Source organism: Pinus tabuliformis, chromosome 5_2, assembly GCF_031772625.1.
Source record: "Pinus tabuliformis cultivar Carrire ecotype Pingquan chromosome 5_2, CPIR1, whole genome shotgun sequence".
Classification (NCBI taxonomy): domain Eukaryota; kingdom Viridiplantae; phylum Streptophyta; class Pinopsida; order Pinales; family Pinaceae; genus Pinus; species Pinus tabuliformis.
In genome coordinates, this window is record NC_142306.1 from 8,889,317 (window position 1) to 8,909,169 (window position 19,853).

Below are 19,853 nucleotides of genomic sequence, written 5' to 3' on the forward strand. Positions count from 1 at the left end.
GCAGCGACCAGGTCATCATGTTGCAATTCAGCATAGTTACTTAATGTAACCAATTTTACTAGCATTTTATTTCTTCGTCATGGTTAGAAGTGTAGGAACTCTCACGGTCCCATGCAATTCTTCCATCAATGGTGGGATTCACCCAATCTTGGTTTCACATTGTTATATTATAGATACAATCCAAGATGTCATCACTCTCATAGTCATGGACTGGTTTTGTATAGCGCGATCCTTCAGCAGGATCTATGGGTATTATTATGCGCAGTGATTTCTTCTCAAAGGTCATCTTTCCCTTCTTTAAATTGATTACCCCATTCATATCAGTAGCCCAGTCAATTCCTAGGAGTGGAGGGTAGGAATTACTATCATCCACTATCTCTATTACTTCAAAATCATCCAGTGTGCTCGCTCTCTTAATATCCATGGTAACCCCTTGTAGCCGCCCCATGGGTATGATTTTTTGCTGATTCGCCATCCCTAGCTGAATCAGAGACCATTGTAGCATATGTCTCCCCATTCGTTCCCAAGTCTACTTTGGTAGGACATTTGCATTTGAAGCTAGGTCCAAAATGACCTAATCCATTTCATACTCTCCTATTTCTGCGGTCAGTCTCATCTCTCGTCACATCCTTGTTTTATCCTTGCCAATATTTCATACTACGCACGGCTCACCTGGCGCAGTTCTAGCGCATCTATTGATGAGTTCTTGTAGCCCTTTCACAACCTTACTATTGCGCATTAAATTCATACAAGCTTCCAGGAAAGCTGTGAGCATAGAGGGGTCCATCTCTGACTAAGGCTTATCCTTGCTTCCTAAGGTGGAGGCCTCAGCAAAGTTCTTCTTAGCTTCCATGAAGGTTTCACGAGCGCACTCCATATCAAACTCAGCCTCTTTCGTCGAGGATTTGTGAATCCATGTACCATCTTCTGGTTGTTTCCCTTTGTCATCTCCTGTCACGATTCCACTTATAGGTACTATATTTATGTTTGGATCTTCCTTGTGTGGCTAAGATCTCATCATCTGCAGGTTTTGAGTCAACGGAGGTGGTAGCACACCTTTGTCACATATCCTAGCTATGAATGTAGGACAATGTTCCTTTTCATGATCAAACAGCATGCAATATTTGCATGATGGATGCATTGTATTAGTGCAATCGCGGGCATAGTGTCTTGGTCCACCGCAATTGTAGAAAATCAACTATCCTTGACCTCTACCAGGTCCTCCTCTGCCTCAGCCTTGTCCGCACCCTTGAAATCCTGTCCACGCCATCCCTGTATTCGGGTCAATGGGCCACGTTTCATCCTGAACATGTGGGTGGGAGTTCTATCCAACATCAATTCATAGCTCCTGCAAGTACGCTCATCATGTCCTATTGACCTACAAAAGTTGCAGAACAAGTGTTGTGGTGCTTGTACATACTTCTGCAGCAAGTCACAGTTATCCGTGGCATGTTTTCCATCTACCTGATAGATAGAGCACCATAACGCAGGCCTGGTGCTAGGTCCTGCTTGAGCTTATGATCTTAAAGGCATTGGTCCTCCTCCTGCAAGGTAATTTTCAAAGATCGGGAAATGGTATTTGTCATGACCCCGACTCTTGCATTTCAAGCACCATACCTCCTCGCGTACCTCTGGATGAACCATCCTGTCTTTCTTAAGACTTTGTATTTCTAAGTACATGTTCTTCAGCTGCACATGGATCTGCTAAACTCCTATATTAGGATCTTGCATCGTAGTCTCATGTAGTCTAATGGCAATCTCCAAGGCCTCTGCTGGAGTTGTTATCTTCTACTAGGATAGCGCACTCCTTATGTGTGGTAGTAGCGAAGCAAGAAACCACTCGCAATGTTGTCCATCTGTCAAATTCATGTTGACTTCACGGATTGTACATTTCACCCTCTGAATTAGTTCTCAAGGTGTCTCACCTAGTTTCATCACGATCTCTTTGAATCCCAAAATCGACTGCACCTCAAAGTTAGGCCTACTAAATTCCCTATTTAGTGCTACCTGGATGTCCGCTACTCCAACATTCAAGTTATCATTAGAGTATTTAATATACCTGGTTAGCACACGATCTTGCTGAGCACTAACCAGTGTCGCCTTCTTTATATGATCATTTGTAACACCTTGAGCTTCCCATACAACCCTCACAATGAACCAGAATTGGTTTGGGTCCTCATTTCCAAAGCCTTTGAACAATGGAAACTTCACTGTGTTTGCCATATTGAACTACAGTGGAGGTGGTACGAGCAAAGTTGGAGGTGGTGTGGGTGGAGGTGGTATTCGCGAGAATCCTTGTCTTATTAATTGAATAGCACTTCACAGAGAAACCGTCGCTATCCCTTTGTCGTCTCTTTGTGGAGGTGAAATCGAGGGGCTATACTCCAGACCCTTATTTCCTTCCTTCCTATAATTTTTTCCGCTTCAAGTAGTCCCGAACATCAAGATAGTTGCGTAACAAATTTTTTGCACAACAACATTTTAATCCAAGTATTAAAAAATTTAACGTACTTACCTCACAGTCCTTTGAGAAAGCATCGCTCCGCCTCGTGATAACTGACTGAGGTGTCAACCACGAATTCAGTCACAAATCCTCCTATGACGCGATCGAGTCAATGATCAACAACACGGGTGATCTTATCCTCTGATGCTTCCAACCTTCGCACTGGCTCTGGGGTCCACACAATAGGACTGTCAAGTTTCACCTTCCTTAGCTATCTACTAACTTCAGAATCCACTCATATAGCTCAATAGGGAAAGAACAAAAAAATATGTTGTGGATATTTGTATACATGTATCGGTCCAACCACTATTCTTTTGACAGTTGCAGGTTTCTATTTTCCTATGCCACGAATTCGTGGATCTTTCTGTCCAACTAGTCTCCAATCTCCTTCTTAGTTGGATTCCAGTGATATGAAATCCCACATCTCTTATGCAGATTTTGGTCTCGGTAATGGAACGATTTGTTGGTTTGAGGGGGCCTGACCCAGGTTCAATGTTATTTAGCCAAACAAATCCCTACACTACTATCCCTTTCGGCATCAGCCCACAGAGTGTAGACTGAAGTCTCACTCGAAGAAGTATGGGGGGATGCTAGAACCAAGTTTTTGTGCCCTTGAGATGCTTGTGATGTCGTTTGATATCTTCTATTCCTTCCTTCGCATATTGATCTCACTTTAGGGCTTGTAAGACAAACCCTTTGTTTTGGCTTTCAATACCTTCGTGAAAGGACACAATGAACCTTCGCACAACTCTAACCTATAGCTTAGGTACTTCGCACTATTATAACAGTGTGCCATCGAGATTCCTCAATTATCCTAAGTGATTTTCTTATCCTGTTAAATACTTAAAGCTATCACTACGCAATCAGATATTCATGATTGCATTCAATTATTCAGTGTAATTGCATTCATTCGTGCATCTTATAAGCATAATAAAGGAAATTCATACATAACATATCCAAACCCATCCATAGAACAAATACACAAAAATTGCAAAATAAATCCTTTTGTTGATATCTTTCAAGTGTTACAAACTATGTTCACCTTGCGCACACAGTTGCAGGGGTCCAAGCACTCAACTGTAGACTTCTACCCTAGGCCTCTGTGCACTCAGCTGCAGAGCCTCTACCTATTCTACAACCCAAGACTTAGACTTCTTGCTCTAAATTTATGACTCTCTTCCTCGTCCGATGTTATTAACTACTTAGAGCTTAGCTCTTTTTATAAAATCCCATGGTTCGCGAACCATGTGTAGATCTCTTACAATCAACGTTACTTTACAAAACTAATGATAGAATACCCTTTGTGAAACATAATACCTTCACACTCTGCGACTACAAAGTTCAGAGTATTACAAAAACATGGGCTTTGAGCCCCAAAACTGCCCTTGGGGGATCCCACTCCCAACACTCTATCCTCTCCTCTTATTTCTCTTCCCTCTTGTCCTCTCTCCCTTTCTCTCTCTCCATCTCTCCCTTCTCACTTCTCTCTCTCTCCACCTCTATCTCTTTGTCATTGTTCTTTCCTCCCTCTCTCCCACTCCAACTCCATCTCTCTCTCTCTCCTCTCTCTTCCTTCCTCTCGCTCCCTCTCTCCCACCTCACTCTCTATCCCCCCCATCACTCTATCTTTCTCTCTCTCTCTACCGTCTAACTTTTCCACTATCTCCCTCCCTCTCTTTGCCCCCTCCCCAACTCTCTCTTAAATTTGATCACATTGTATTGTGTTTAAGAAATTATCTAAATAAAAACAACTTAATTGGTTGTAAAATATTAAACCTATAGAAAATAAAATAATGAAAAAAATTTAAAAAGCATGCACTATATTTAATCTATTAGAATTAGTCCATTTGCTTGCTCACATCCCTAACCCTTAGCTAAGATGGATCTATGCGCTGCATATTTTTAGTAGTCGTGAGTATAAAGGGCTTAGATATATCTCAAATTGTAACATTTTCCCTTTAGATTCAATTAAAAAAATGTTGTAAAAATAAAAGAAAATAAAATATCTTTACTAAGAAATATGTTATGGTTTTTTGGCATGTGGTATTGATAAGACATGGTATTGGCCCATGGTATTGTAAAAAATTCCATTTACAAGTTAATATCCATGGTAAAGTGAGGGTGAATATCCATGGTTAACAATCTTGTCATATTGTTATAAAATATCATAGTGCTATAAAATATTTTGGTTGTGAAATAAGTTATGGTTTTTGGACTTTTAGTATTGATAAGCCATGGTATTGGCCCATGGTATTCTAACAAAGCCTATTCACAAGTTAATGAAAAATCAAAATATAACAAATTGAATTTTATTATTTTTATTAATTTAACCTTTTATCATTAATTGAGGCCATATTTAAATGTTTACACTTATCCCAATATCATTTTTAAATTATTCTTCATCTTTTTAATTTAGCATCTTACGCAAAAATAACAAATTCTTATTAAAAATAATTCATTTCACCCAATTGCAATTTATATATTTTATATTATATTATAAATATTTCTTTTATTTTTTCCATCATAAATATTTCTTTTCTTTGTTTGGCTGGGTTCAATCATATTAAAGTTCTTTTTCTTCTTTTTAATTTAGCATCTTACCCCAAAATAACAGATTCTTATTAAAAATAAATCATTTAATGCAATTACAATTTATATATTCTATTTTATATTATAAATATTTCTTATATTTTTCCATTTTAAATATTTCTTTTTTTTTTTCATTTCCAGTTTAGAACTATTCACAGATTACAATATCCCATTCTAGCTCTATTTTATATTATAAATATTTTTTTTATTTTTCCATTATAAATATTTCTTTTCTTTTTCATTTCCAGTTTAGCACTATATACAGATTACAACATCACATTCTAGCACTACATTTTTCTTAGCCTTCTCAATATCTGTGTGGAAATGCTAGAAGAAGGAAGACCATCGATCAGATCTATGGATTTCATGGGATTTGAACCCTAGATGGAATTTCCATGGGAAACACCTTAGGAGAGCATCAACGATTAGATGGAGGAAAGGCAAGGTCATTGGGTGTGGATATTTTAGCCATTTGTACATGGGTATGAATTTGGACTCTAGAGATTTCTTCCTCTTTATTAAAGATGAATTTTGTTCTTATGGGTAAACAATTTCAAGCGTTTATATGATGAAAGCATAAATTTCATATAGAGTTGAGGGTTTAATGATTATGGTAATGTATATCTTGATTGCGGCCAACAATTCATCAAAATACAATGAACAATAATTTTGTAACCTTTTTGAAAATGTTATCGTATGTAAAATGGACACATTACAGGATAGTAGTTTTTATATCTACATTGTAATATAGCTCCCCCACTCATATCTACATTGTAATATGGCTCCCTCACTCTCACTGCCATCATTTATAGCTAATTGAATTAGAAAGGAGAGATTGCCACAGTTATGGGAACATACACCCTTTCATGATACATGGTGGATCAAATCCATTGAATGCCCTAGTGTGTCCCTATTAAAGGAATTTTTACAATATTCACTCGAGTATTATTTTATTGATTCATGAACAATTTTGATGGCATGGTGAATGTAGTTACGTCTACAATTAACTTTATCTTATAACTAGAGTATTTTAGGTTTATAAAATCGGCTCTCTATTTTGTATAGAGTTTTAAATGATTTAATAAATGAAAAAACTTTTCAATTTATACATATAAAAATATAAAAAGTACAATTTTAATAATCATATTAATATTTCTATGTTGGATAACTTCTTCATTTGAAGATTCAAAGAACATGGATGTGGGTGAATGCTTGCCAAATTAAAATGTAGAAATCAACATGGAAGAGATCACAAACTAATCTCTACATTACAATGGTTGTTTAAATAGCAATGGAATGAATTTCATGTAAACTGTTAATTCCTGTAATCCCATGATTCCACATTCCATGAAGTGTGGGATACATTTTTACAGGAAAAATAATTCCAACAATTTCGGGTTAATATTAAAATACAATAGGGTGAAAATAAATTCCACGGCCAGAAACACATCCAAATAATTTGCGTTCCCATAAAAATAGGGTGAAATATATATCGATACTTTTCATCACCATGAAAATAGGGTGAACGAGAGAATGTAGTTTGAATTTTACTATAAAAAAAAGGTAAATTTCAACAATTTTAAAGTGTGGGATACATTTTACTAGAAAAATAATTCCAACAATTTCATGTTAATATTAAAATACAATTGAGTGAAAACAAATTCCACAAGGAGAAACAAATCCAAATAATTGGTATTCCCATAAAAATAGGGTGAAATATATATTGTTACTTGCCATTACCATAAAACTAAGGTGAATGCGAGAATGAAGTTTGAATTTTACTAGAAAAAAAATAAATTTCAACAATTTTGGGTTAATAGAAAAACACAATAGAGTGAAAATAAATACCACCACAAAAAACAAATCGAAATAAATGGTATTCCATAAAAATATGGTGAAATATATCTTGATACTCTACATTACCATAAAGATAGGGAGAATGGGAGAATGTCGTTGGAATTTTACTGGAAAAAAATAAATTCCAACAATTTTGGGTTAATAGAAAAATATAATAGAATGCTGAAATATATATTGATACTCTACATTACCATAAGTATAGGGAGAATAGGAGAATGTCGTTTGAAATTTAATGGAAAAAAATAAATTCCAACAATTTTGGGTTAATAGAAAAATATAATAGAGTGAAAATAAATTTCTCGGGGAGAAACAAATACAAATAATTGGTTTTCGCATAAAATAGGGTGAAATATATTTTTGATACTTTCCATTACCATAAAAATAGGGCGAACGGGAGAATGGGAGAATGCAGATTGAATTTTGCAAGGTGAAATAATTTTTTAAACTCTCCCCATCAAATTCCCATGGCCTAATGGTTTAGAACTTATTGTTATCTAAAGAAATAAATTTCGCCTCTAAATTTTTCTATTGTCTAATCCCCAAGGATCTCTTCTTAGGCTTGATGCACAAGTACACATGCTCCACAACTGAAACTCCTTAAATATGTTGTGTTTATCTGAATGACTCTTATTCCTATCCTATGCCACCTTTAGATTCTTCTTGATAACTTGTGTTTCCTGCTCCATCTCTCCCAACATATCCATTCCAATCGGCACCCGGTTCACTGGATCACTCTAGTCAATAAGAGTATTACAATTCTACCCATAAAGTGCCTCAAACAATATTATGTTCAAGGACTACTGATACAAATTATTTAATGAAAACTCGACTAGTGGTAGATACTCCTCCCACTTTATTTGCTGATGTATGATGTACATACTTAACATGTTCTTAAAGATCCTATTAACCCTCATGGTCCATCCATCAATTTGTGGATGATAAGTTGTACTGAAAGCTAACTCTGTCGCCAAACCTGCAAACAGCTCCTTCCAAAACCTGGAAGTGAACTTGGCATCTCTGTCGGATACAATCTTCTTTGGAATACCATGCAACCCCACTATCTTCCTCATGAAAATACGAGTTATGTCATTAGAGGATTTTTTAGACTTAACTACAATGAAATGAGCTACCTTGGAAAACCTCTCAACCACAACTATAATAGAATCATCTTTCTTCGATGTCCTTGGAAAACCTATAATAAGGTCAACGTAAATGACCTCTCATTTCCACTGTGGAATGATAAACAATTGTGATAGACCACCTTGATGCTTATACTCTGTCTTTACCTACTGATAATCTAAGAATTTGGCAACATACTCAGCCACCTCTTTCTTCAATTTTGGTTAGTGATAAAATTTCTTAACTACTATCAATGTCTTCTAATAACCTGGGTGACCTAAATATGGAATGACATAAAATTCCCTCAAGATAAGCTTGTTGAACTCATTTTTTTCCAACACATATATATTGTCCCTAAATTTGGCCAAACCTTTTGTCGTGAGATGATAATCCACATCATGTTTACCTATAACTTATTGTTATACACCATGCTTAAGCTATTGTTACATGTCATCTTATTGTCATGCTTGTAAGATCTTCTCCTACAAGCTTGTCTCATATGAGCTCACAGTTGCAATGTGGTTTACCTATACTCTTTTGTTAAGAACACCTACAACCATGTTCTCTTTACCCTTAATGTACCTGAGCTCAATGTCAAACACACAGAGCATAGCCAACCACCTACCTTGTCTGGAATTCAGATTGGCTTGGTCAAACGAGTACCGTAGTCCATGAAGCACATAATTCCTTCATAAATAGTGTCTCCACATATTTAATGCATGCATGATCGCTGCCAACTCAAGATCATGAGACACATAATTTTGCTCTTGTTGATTCAATTTCCTTGACTCATAACATACAAACTATCCTTCCCTCATTAAGACTCCACCAAGTCCTCTTTTGCAAGCATATGTGCATACCAAAAAATCTTTATCTGGATCTACAATCCTCAAAACTGGAGAATTTGTAAGAAACTGCTTCAACTGCTGAAAACAACTTGCGCATTCCTTTGTCCATTCAAAATTCTTTCCATTTCTCCACAAAGATGTAATAGGCTAGACAATCCATGAGAAGTCCCTGATGAATTGCTTGTAATAACTTGCTAGTCCCATAAATCATCTATCCTCATTCACATTCCTAAGAGATTCGCACTCCATGATATATCTGATATTTACTAGGTGCACTGCTATACCTTCCTTGGAAACATATCCCAAGAAATGAACCTATGTCTGAAAGAAACTACACTTACTCTGTTTGGCATATAATTGATGCCCACATAGCAATATCAACGCTATTGCTAAGTGTTCTGCATGATCTTCCTCATTCTTAGAATATATCAATATGTCATCAATGAATACTATCACAAACTTTTCCAAATAAGGACACAACATACTTTGATTAGACACATGAAAGTAGTTCCAACATTAGTCAACCCAAAAGCAACCACAATGAACTCATAATGCGCATAGTTGGTCTAGAATGTGGATTTGTAGATTTCCTCTTCTTTGATGTGTACCTCATGATACGTTGATCCCAAATCAATTTTCAAGAACATTGTTGTTTCATTTAACTAATTAAATAAGTCATCAATATGTGACCAATAGTAGTTGTTCTTGATTGTTACTTTGTTCAACCACCTATAATCAATGCATAGCCTGAGTGTACCATCCTTTTTCATAAAAAATATTGGTGTTGTTGGCATCATGACATAGGTGATGTCCTTGATGGCAACTCTCCCAGATGGAAGATCACAATACAGCAGGTTAACAACTTAGAGTTATAGATCAGACTTCACAAAATGAAGAAAGAGAGGTATATGTAGGTTCACCACTGGCCAAGCCGTGTATACACATGGGTTCACTGTATTCAAGGTGCATATACGTACACACACACTTTCACAGAAGGAAAGGTGCGTATACCTTGGAAAACTAAATTTTTGGTCTGAAGTATTTGGTCCATGGTATTTTGATCCATGGTATTGGTCCAAGGTATTTGATCCAAGTTATTGACACTAGGTATTTGGTCCAAGGTATTGTTCCTAAATGGTTTTGGTCCATGGTATTGGGAAAGGCCTAAAACTATAAAAGGAGGAGAATATCATTAGGCCAATACACTCAAGTATTGAATATCTGATGAAGGGTGATATCTAGTATGCAGGTTACTGAGTTATGTTGCATTGTTAGATCTGAACCAAGGACAAACCTTAGCACTTGAGGAAGGATAAGATCTAATGATGTATCAGGATCATAAGGCTTGAAGAGAATTATCTTTATGTGGTTTGATCATTTATCTGAATAACTTATGCATGTTGTAGTCTGTAAATGTGATGATCTGGGTTTTCCTTGAGGAAATCGTGTATGCACGTAGGTTCGACACATGGAAGTAGTGTATACCTTATAAAATATGTTTTAGTTTCCTCTATTTGATGTTGTAGTGTTCTGGGTTCTGGCTTGGGTTCTGGTTACTGTATTTTGGTGACAATATCCTGAATGATCAGATTGATGGGCTATCAAAATGATCGATTGATTCGGTTGTGGTTGGATCAATAGGATATTGGTTGATGCAGATATACTTGATGATTGAAATTGTGGAAGGAGGATATACATTTCCATCAGCAATTCCTACAAATATGACATGTAAAAAGCAATACGAAACCAATGCCAATGCTGTCAATACATTATTGGGAAGTCTATCACAATCAGAGTTTGTAAAAGTTATGCAGCTCAAATCTGCCAAAGAAATATGGGACAAAATCGTTCTAAGCTACGAAGGAGACTCTCATGTAAAACATGCTAAATTGCAAATTCTCATAATTTAATATGAAACTCTCAGGATGCACAATGATGAATGTATAGCTGGTTACTTCTTACGTATAGATGAGATTGTCAATTGCATGAAGAATCTGGGTGAAGAGATAAAAGAAGTTACTTTAGTTGAAAATTTTTTAAGATCCTTATCTACTAAGTTTGAATCAAAAGTATATGCCATAGAAGAAAAGCAGGATCTACAGACTATTACTATGACACAACTACACGGAATCTTAACTTCCTTTGAGATGAGAAAAGGAGGTCCATTAGATATGAGAGAAGTCGCATTTAAAGCTTCAGCAAAAGGAAAAGAAGAACTCAATGAATCAGGACATATTTCAGAAGCAGAAGAAGAAGAAAACTTTGTCAAGAACCTTCAATGGGGTTCTAGAAGATTCAGAGGTAAACTACCTTTCAAATGTTTTTCCTGTGGTAGAGTTGGTCATTATGCTACCAAATTTCCTCATAAAGATAAATATGATAAAGGGAAGGAATCTGCAAAATGGATTAGAAAACAAAGTGTAAGTAAAAAGAGATACTACACTCATGAGGATAGCGATGGTTTATCAAATAGTGATGAAGATGAAAATAGTAATGACTATAGAATTATGATGGATTACGAAGATGATGAATTTTTGGATGCTTTAGATGAAGATGACCTTTATGAAGAAATCTCTAAACTCAAAATCTATTTAGAAGAAAAGAATATGATTATAGATACCTTGACATACCAACTTGATGAAAGAGAAAAATACAATGAAAAACTAGAATGTGAAATTGTGGGTCTAAGAAAGGATCTTGAGAAAAAAAAACTCTCAATCTTAGATTTGCTAAAGGATCTAAAACCTTAAATGAAATTATCAAAGTGCAGCATTCTCCTCTGATAAAGATAGGTCTTGGATATACTGAAGAAGCATCTCAACCACAGAATCCATCAATGTCCACTAAAAGCTATCTTGATGCAGCAAAGAGCAGTGAACAGTTTAACAATAGTCAGCAAAGGCATAAAGTAGACCACCAGGTAAAACAGGCTCAATTTACTTTAAGGATGAACAAGAGCCACACCCAACCTCAGGTAAATTATACTCAAGTTGCTTCAAAGATGAATATCAATAGAAACTACAATCACCAGGTCAGGAGAGTTGATAATCGCAATAACGTCTTTAATGGTCAATGATTCTCACGTCATAATTTTGGACACAAAGGTGCTCAATGTGTTACTTACAAAACCATCATGACTAGAGAAGCATGAAATCAAAGGAATGTGACAGGGATTAAGAAAAGTTCCTATAATAACTTTTCTCTGCTTGAAAATGAAATAGAATGCTCAATTTATAACAACTTTGGCCATGAAGAGTCTGAATGCAGGAGCAAGTTTTGGCAAATATCTCAAAAGGAGTAAAATCCATTAAATCCAAAAATATGGAGAAAGAAAGAACCACAAACAAAAATATGTGGTATAGCCTTGTATGCAGAAGGACAAGGAAACCAGTGGTACGTCGATAGTGGATGCTCAAAGCACATGACAGGTAGAGAAAAACTACACTCATATAATGCCTTAGAAAAGGAAAAGAGTGTCCCATTTGGAAACGAAACTCCTGTTGTCATAAAAGGTAAAGGCTTTGTTTTCTTGAAAGAAAAGGTTAAAGATGGGAATGTTATGTATATTGCTAGCTTAAATCATAACCTGTTGAGTGTAAGTCAAATGTGTGATCAAGGAAATGAAGTAGTGTTTCGATCAAATGGATGTGTTTTTCGTGAGCTTGATACAGGAGAAACTGTGATTAAAGGTAAAAGAACTCCAAACAACCTATACATACTCAAAGGAGGACAACGACAGTGCTATCTAAGCAAAAATGATGAAAACTGGCTATGGCATAGAAGATTGGGACATCTGAGCTTTTCTCAAATAACAAAATCATGCAGATTCCAGGTTGTTCGTGATCTTCCAAATATAAACATTACTGAAAGTACGATATGCAAATCATGTCAATTCGGTAAGAAAACCAGATCTCAATTCATCAAAAAGAAATGGTCAGCTAGTAAGCCTCTTGAACTTGTTCACTGATTTATGTGGACTATCAAGGGAAAAGTCACCTCGTGGAGAAGAATACTTTATATTGCTCATTGATGATTTTTCTAGAATGTGTTGGATAGGTCTTCTAAAGCATAAATATGAAGCATTTAAGAAGTTAAAATCCTTCAAAGCTTTGGTTGAAAATGAATTAGATCGCAAAATCAAATGACTCAGATCTGATTGATGAGGGGAATTTACCTCGGATGAATTCTTTGACTTCTATGAACAACATGGAATAAAAAGACAGTTCTCCACTACAAGGACTCCTCAGCAAAATGGAGTGGTAGAAAGGATGAATAGAACTAATCAAAAAATGGCTTGTGTTGTGCTAGATGAATATGGAACTCCTGCAACCTTCTGGGGTGAAGTTGCATTCGTTGCTGTCACTATTCTCAACCAAGAAAATGTTCGGGTAAACAACACTCAAACTCTACATGAACTTTTGTATGGTAAAACTCCTACTATAAAGTACTTCAAAGTTTTTGGAAGCAAATGTTACATCAAAAGGACTGAAGAAAAACTTGGTAATTTTGAACCTAGAGAAAATGAAGGTATTCTTCTTGGCTACTCTTCCAAAAGTAAAGGATATAAATGTTATAATAAAAGACTTGGGAAAATTATTGAAAGTATTGATGTTGTGGTTGATGAAGCATGCAAAAATCCAAAACATATAAAAGTCGACGATTATGACAATGAAGAAGATGAGGATCATTTTCCCACATCAAATCACACTAATTCTGAAGAAGAAACCAATGAAACACCAGAAGAAGAGATAACGATAGAAGAAAATACTCCGTCTAGGTATGTTCAAAAAATTCATCTAGAAGCTCAAATTTTAGGGGAAAAAGGGGCAGGTGTGCAGACAAGAAGAACCATTACCGAAGCTTCAAGCTATCTAGCATTACTATCTTCCACTAAACCTGAAAATGTAAAAGAAGCATGTAGAGATGAATGTTGGGTCAAGGCCATGAATGAAGAACTTGAGAAAATTGAAAAGAATAATACTTGGGAATTAGTTCCTAGACCTCATGATAAGAATATCATAGGAACCAAATGGATATTTAAAAACAAGCTGAATGAAAACGGATAAGTTATCAGAAACAAGGCCATACTCATTTCCAAAGGACACACTCAACAAGAAGGTATAGATTTTGAAGAAACATTTGCACCTGTTGCTAGACTTGAAGCCATAAGAATGTTTCTAGTCTTTCAAGTTTTCATAAATTCAAAGTATATCAAATGCATGTCAAATCTGCCTTTCTTAATGGAGACTTAGAAGAAGAAGTCTATATTGAACAACTAGAAGGATTTATTCTTGGAAATGATGCAAACATGTATGCAAACTCAGAAAGGCTCTTTATGGTCTAAAACAGGCTCCAAGGGCATGGTATTACCATCTTGAAAAATATCTCCACCAACAGGATTTTTCAAAGGGATCAATAGATAGCAATCTATATACAAAGATTGACACTAGTAAATTGCTAATAATTGTTGTTTATGTTGATGATATCATTTTTGGTAGCAATGAAGAATCCACGAGTCAGAATTTTGTTTTAGTAATGCAGCAAGAATTTGAAATGTCCTTGCTTGGTGAGCTCACCTACTTTCTTGGTCTATAAGTTCAGCAAAATTAAGATGGTATTTTTTTCTCACAAACCAAATACCTCAAACAGATCCTCAAAAAGTATAGCATGGAAGATTATAAACCAGTATGTACCCCAATGGTAACAGGATGCAGTCTCAACTCAAATGATGAATCAATAACGGTGCATCAACCAGCTTATAGATCCATGATTGGCAGTTTTCTTTATCTAATAGGTACCTGACCGGACATCATGCATGTAGTGGGAATAGTTGGAAGATTCCAAGCAAATCCAAAGGAATCACACCTTCAGGCAGTCAAAAGGATCTTCAAATATCTTCAAGGAACATAGAACTTTGGTTTATGGTATCCTAGAGATACAGATCTTACACTTCATGCATATACAGATGCAGATTGGGTAGGAAGTATTGATGATAGAAAAATCACTAGTGGTGGTGCATTTTATATGGGTTCCAAGTTAGTGTCTTGGTTCAGTAAGAAACAAAGTTCAATTGAATTATCTACAACTGAAGAAAAATACGTGGCTGTTGCGTCTTGCTGCAAACAACTACTTTGGATGATGCAAACCTTGCAAGACATTCAGATCACATGTACTCCACCCATCTCCATTTTATGTGATAATACAAGTGCCATCAGTATTTCAAAGAATCCATTCATGCACTCCAAGACCAAGCACATACCCATCAAATATCATTTTCTACGTGAACAAGTGCTTGAAAAAAAGGTCAAATTGGAGTATGTTCCCTCCAAAGAACAGGTTGATGATATATTCACTAAACCACTTCCCAGAGAGACATTTGAATATCTAATACAAAATCCGGGAGTAGTTGTTGCATCATCCTGCTGTTAAATCCTATCTTCTTCAAAGAAAGGTGGTTATAGATGAGTTGCATGAACCGTAGTCACATATATATGTTGGTTTCTGTGGGTACAGTCGTGTATATGTTGGTTTGAGGAAAAACAGTGTGCCAGACTTAGAAGAAAGGGGTTTTATATGGTTCAGTGAATTATCTGCTCTGCTTGATGATGGTTACAGTCTGTTGATGACATGTGGAAATATGTTGGCTTTCATAAGTTGTTGATAACTTGATATATATCTGATTGATGATGATGCCTTGATAACTCTTATGATATATGAAATGATCATATTTGACAGTGAACATCTAACACAGGTTCAGGGGGAGCATATGCTTCTAATAATGCATTGTTGGCATTATCTTAGAAGATCTTGGTGTAGATTTTGTTTCAGGTGGAACAGGTTCAGGGGGAGAACATGGTTGCTGGTCTGGATGCTGATTGACAGATGCTACTAATGATAGTTTTTGATGACTATCATGGTCTTGTTTAAGATATTTGGTCTCTGTTATATATGTCATGTATATCTTTTAATGTAACGGTCATGAAAAAGACCTAATTTGTAACCCCACTATGCATGGGATGGATGATGTAATGTTTCTTGTTTTTGACATGTATAATCAATTGATATATCCCCACTGGGTTGGGTGGATGAGTCAAATTTGGTATATCCCCACTTGGCTGGGAGATGCTTGTATGTATGAGTCATTGGTGATAGGAAGGTCATTTTTGAAGCATGTATAGAGTCATGTTCTTCTTTTAGAACATCTTTTTGTAGACCTTGCTTGTGCTCAGGGGGAGCATGGACTCGATCATGGGAGCTCAATCAACACACTTCAGCATATCAAAGAATTCAGCATGCACTCAGGGGGAGCATGACCCTTTTCCCTTGATGTCAAAGGGGGAGAGTGAATTGGTGTGGTTGTTGCCATCAAGTCCAAAGGGGGATATTGTTGGCATTATGACACAGGTGTTGTCCTTGATGGCAACTCTCTCAGATGATAGATCACAATACAGCAGGTTAACAGCTCAGAGTTACAGATCAGACATTAGAGAATTAAGAAAGAGAGGTATACGTAGGTTCACCACTAGCCAAGCCGTGTATACACACGGATTCACTATATTCAAGGCGCGTATACATACGCACACACTTTCTCAGAAGGAAAGGTGCATATACCTTGGAAAACTAAATTTTTGATCCAAAGTATTTGGTCCATGGTATTTTGATCCATGGTATTGGTCCAAGGTATTTGATCCAAGGTATTGACCCTAGGTATTTGGTCCAAGGTATTGGTCCTAAATGGTTTTGGTCCATGGTATTGGGAAAGGCCTAAAACTATAAAAGGAGGATAAGATCATTAGGCGAATAAACTCAAGTATTGAATATCTGATGAAGGGTGAGATCTATTATGCAGGTTATTGGGTTATGGTGGATTGTTGGATCTGAACCAAGGACGAACCTCAACGCTTGAGGAAGGATAAGATCTAATGATGTATCATTATCTTAAGGCCTGAAGAGAATTATCTTTTTGTGGTTTGATCATCTATCTGAATAATTGGCGCATGTTGTAGTCTGTAAATGTGATGATATGGGTTCACCTTGAGGAAAGCGTGTATGCATGCAGGTTCGACACATGGAAGTAGTGTATACCTTATAAAATATGTTTTAGTTGCTTCTATTTGTTGTTGTAGTGTTCTGGGTTCTAGTTATTTTATTCTGGTGACAGTATCCTAAATGATCAAACTGATGGGCTGTCAAAATCATTGATTGATTTGGTTGTGGTTGGTTCAATAGGAGATTGGTTGATGCAAATATACTTGATGATTGAATGATGTTGTTGATGGACATAGTCTAAAAATTTATGAAACATGGTCCTTGCAAGAAAGGAGAAGGTTGTAGCCTTCTGTAGGTCGAAACCTATGTGCTAGTAAACATATCAGCTAGTACAAGAGCTAGGGGTGTGTAGCTCCCTTCCAGTAGAAGCTGGAGAACAAGAGAAGGTTGTAGCCTTCTACAGGTAGAAGCCTGCATACTGGTATAAGGCTACACCAGTACAAAAATTGTAAACATAATTCTCTTATTATTAAAAGAAGAGAGAGACGATTGCAGCAGGTGGTTTTCACCCAGATTGGGTTTCCACCTTATATCTTGATGTTTCTGTGTGTTGGTTATGTGTGATGCTTATTCTGCTTTTACTGCACTATCTAATGAATTGTTGATATACTGATTAAAGTTCACTACATGATAATTTGGGTAAATCAAAAGATCTATGCATATACGCTAGTTTCATTAAGTATAGTTGTGTATACACAATAGTTCACTGCGTTGAAGTAGCGTATACAAATCAGTTTTGAAAATTAAATTATTGATCTAATAATACTGATTCACCCCCCCTAGTGTTATTTCCAACAGGTGCACCCCAAGCTGACACACTTGGCGTAATGTATCCATTATCAATAATTTCCTTAAATTGCAACTTCAATTACACCAACTCTAAAGTGCTTATCCTATATGGTGCCTTTGATGCTGGTGATCCTCTTGGAATCAACTTAACAGAAAATTCCACTTTTGCATGAGGTAGTAACTTTGAAATCTCTGCTCGAAATATATATTGAAATTATTGCAAAACTGGGTAGTTCTTCAAGAATTTATCATCCTCAAAATCCTCTTCTTTGTCACTATAAATATGAACTGCGAACGATATGCACCCTTTCCTGCTACCTCTCTTTTCCTGCATAGTTGTAACTATTCTCACTGATGAAGGCTTATTCTTATCCTGCTGTTATCACTCAGGTTGTTCCCCAGGAAAGCTCTAATGGGGGAATATGGCCGAGGTAACCACTAACCAGTCTTTTAGTTGCAGATTCTAGCCAACCTGCAACCAGAGAGGGCTCTCTCTTTGAAATTTAGCTTTGTTTTGAATTATTTTAGGCTACTTATGATGCACAAAGTTTGATTTTAAATTGGTTGGATGGTGATCTTAAATAGAGCTGGGATGCAAGTCTAAAATAGTTTATACCATTGGGAAAATGGGGTCAATGATGATGGACTGATGAAAGTGTTTTCTTTGGTAAAGGGTAATGCTACAGAGCAAGATAATTAGTCTTGGAAGAATTTTTAGATTTGGATGTTAATGGAATGTAAGCCAGTGGATGAAGTGTAGCCAAGAATCCTTCATCATGCTGGCAGAGGGAAGGTGCATGAATATTATCAAGGAGCAGCGAAGAATTCCTAGGAAATATTCAAAGTGAAAGGATCAGTGGAAACAGGAACAACTAAGAATTCCTGTTTATGACTAACTCTAAAGAAAACATAATTAATAGTAGAGATTGAACACAGAGTGTATTTAAACAAATTCTGGGTTATTCTTTTTCTCTATTACTAAGACTATGAAACATATATGAAATTTGTAAACACAAAAAGCACAAAACATAGTTTAGAAAAACTTATTGATCCGTAGAAAGACACAGGAATTTTGTAGCAGTTCCCAGCACATCGAACCCACATTCAGACGGTCCAGCAATAGTGAACTTCAACAACCTTTGTATTAGAGAGTCTCAAAATTACAGTGCAGTCCAGAGAGAAAATCACCAACCCCAAATACAGCTTATGGGGAGGTATTTATACAAAAGGAGATACAAAATATCGTGTAGATAAGTTCTCAAGCCATAACTTCCTTTACCAACTGTTTAGAAGAAGTAAATGAGAGAAATAAATGCGCAATAAATGTTGGTGTGCTGTATGTCTAATTTGTCAGAGATATTTCACTTTCTGGACTGAGTGAGTCGCCTGGTAGCTGCGTCTTTACTCTACGTTTCCTGTGTTTGCTGCCTTGATGTCTTGCTGCGTTGTTGTCCTGGCCTTGTCATCAGTGCTTGGTTTTTCATTAATGAGCTGCAGTCACAATTTGACTTCTTCTTTCTGCTGTTTTTACTCTTTGACAAGTGGCTTGTGTCTTTGAATTTTCTGACCTGTAGCTGACCAAAAAGGAAACAGAAACAAAATTACCTTGGTAAAATTTCTAGCATTCCCTGCCACCATTCTTCTGTAGGCAACTGATGTCTTTGTATTTTTATTAGTGTTTCATCAGATTCAGTGTATCTATAGAAGTTGGTCTGGACCTCAAAAAGGTGATTTATCTCATGTTTAATATAGAACAGATTTTCTAATTTATCATAAAGACTCTGTCCAGTGGGAGGCCGTGTTTCTTCTGAGGTGCTTGAGGATGTTGTAATTTGAATGGAAACATAATTATTTACCCTGTTGGCATATTGTTCATGTGTTAGCAACCTTCCACTGCTGGTTAACAAGCTGGGTAATCCTTTGCTCTACAATATTGCAAACTTTAGTTTGAAGGCATTTATTTCTGCCTGCATTTCATGGCACTTCCTTTCTAAAGTCTGTACAAAATTTCTCAGGGTCAGCACCTTTTCATTATAAAAATGGTATCCGTCCTGTTCCTGATATCTAGAGCTGCCAGCTGCTCTTTAGTATGAGTGTTC